The sequence below is a fragment of the Cynocephalus volans genome, chromosome 9 (genome assembly GCF_027409185.1).
Source record: "Cynocephalus volans isolate mCynVol1 chromosome 9, mCynVol1.pri, whole genome shotgun sequence".
In the NCBI taxonomy this organism is placed as follows: Eukaryota; Metazoa; Chordata; class Mammalia; order Dermoptera; family Cynocephalidae; genus Cynocephalus; species Cynocephalus volans.
Genome location: NC_084468.1, coordinates 44342747 through 44344764, shown reverse-complemented (window position 1 = coordinate 44344764; position 2018 = coordinate 44342747). Strand labels below are relative to the sequence as shown.

Here is a 2018-nt window from a genome sequence, read left to right as displayed (position 1 = left end):
TTTTTAACGATGTCTCTGGCTTGCTCTCCGGTGATTTTGAAACGGAGACGCAGCGTTTGGGCATTTACATGGTGTAGGTTGTGAAATTGTTGGGCACATTTAAAGGGGTCCTGTAGTAAGGAGAAACAGGCCCGGGTTAGAGTATCGGCCTGTGTATTACCATGAGAGAGGGGGCCTGGAAGATCCGAATGGGCTCTTAAATGTCCAATAAAGAAAGGTTTTTGTCGTGATAAAATTAAGTTGTAATTGTTGGAACAGAGGTACTGCATTTGTAGAAGGTTTTATGTAGGGAACAGTCTCTAATAATGGGACAGAGAAGGCAATATATGCACTATCAGTATATAGATTAAAGGCCTCATTTTTTAAGAGCTTGAATACTTGTATGATGGCAAATAATTCAACAAGTTGAGCTGATTGATATGGGGATTTTGTAATATATTGTTGGTTATTTACGATATAAGCAGCTGTACCTGAGGAGGAGCCATCAGAGAAAACTAATGTCGCTCCTTTTAGGGGCTTTTGAGAGGTGATTTTTGGGAATGTAAAAGGGTGTAGCCGAGAGAGTTGGAGAAGTTTATCGGCAGGATAGTGGTTGTCAATTTGTCCCTGAAATAAGATCAGGGGAATAGCCCAAGAGTCATCGTTTTGCATTAGCCATTGTACTTGTTCTCTGGTGTAGGGGAGAACAAGATGGTCAGGGTCCCTTCCAAAATGTAGGCGGCTCTTTTCCCTTCCTATTTTGATTAGTTTAGAAACGAGGGTGGTATATGTTGTTAAAACCTTGTTTGGAGATGAAGATAAGTGTACCCATAATAGGGGGCTATGTTGCCAAATAACCCCAGTAGGGGTGTGTGGCGTGGCACAGATTATGAAGGAGAAAGGTTGGCTGTAATCTAAGAATGTAACTTGTTGTTTTTGTATAGCAGTTTCTAAAAGTTGGAGTGATTTATGTGCCTCGAAAGTAAGAGCACGCTGCGACAGGGGATCAGGGTCACCCTGTAATATGTCAAAGAGAGGTTTAAGTTCTCCTGTGGTTAACTTGTCTGTACATGTGTTCCAGTCATCTGGATTTTTTCCCACCTTCAAAGAAAACCAGAGTATCCAAATTTCCTAATTTATCTGAAAACACTACCTTTTATCGCCGGAGTCCAAAAATCATGAATGTATCATAAGCAAAGGTTAAGTTTAAATGTATCATTTGTTATACGAACTGTATAAAAATATCACAAAGGTGCAACGTAAAGAATTTTCTTCTGGTTCAGCTGTGACTCCAGACAGGATCCAAAGAGGAGTTTTAACAATCTCTTCTCTGGGTTTTATGGAGACTTACTTTACCCTTCTGTGTTAGCCTCTTAAAGCACTGTGTCAACCTTAAAAGGGCACAGGAAAGGGCAACTTGAGATTTTTTTTCTTTCTTTTTTTTTTTTTTTTTTAACAAGTGAGTTCTTTATTTCCTGTACTGCTCTTTGGTCAACATCCGATGGATCTCCACAGTGTCTTTAACAAGCCCGAAAACCTATTAGAAGCAGCTGTTCTGCTGGGAGAGCCCGTGCATGTAAATTTCCCTTCTGTTGCGAATTTGGGCCTTTGCACCCAACCTGCGCCCGGGAACCCTTCGGTCGCCAATGACCACGTGCTCGGGGCCTGGATCATTTCACTTCACTTAAGGGCAGGGACATACCTGTGCTTAGAAGTGAGGCTGCTGCACCTTCGCCCTCGCTGGAGACAAACTCCCGGAGCCCAAAGTAGCGGAGGGTCGGCCCTGAGGAAGCAAAGAGCAAACTCGTTACCGCGCCGGGCCCGCCCTGGGGAACCTGCGGGCGGCCTGCGCGGCGCCTGTGCCTCGCGCGGCCCCGGGACGGGCACGGCCGTCCGCCCCCCGGGCCGCCGAGGGCTGCTCTACCCCTCCGTTCTGGCCGCCGGGAGCAGCGGAGCTCCGGGCGGGCAAAGCTCGAGGGGACGCGGGACGGGTCGGCCAGTCACCCTCCCCGCTCGAGGACGAAAGCCGGAGACAAACT

At 46.6% G+C, this 2018-nt stretch overlaps 1 non-coding gene across 1 annotated transcript; it reads right to left on the bottom strand.

Moving 5' to 3' along the window:
- Positions 1-1260: 1260 nt before the first annotated feature.
- On the bottom strand, positions 1261-1383 carry LOC134386715 (small nucleolar RNA SNORA26). The gene has a single exon (XR_010024537.1). It is a non-coding gene; the product is annotated as a small nucleolar RNA SNORA26 (small nucleolar RNA).
- Positions 1384-2018: the final 635 nt, after the last annotated feature.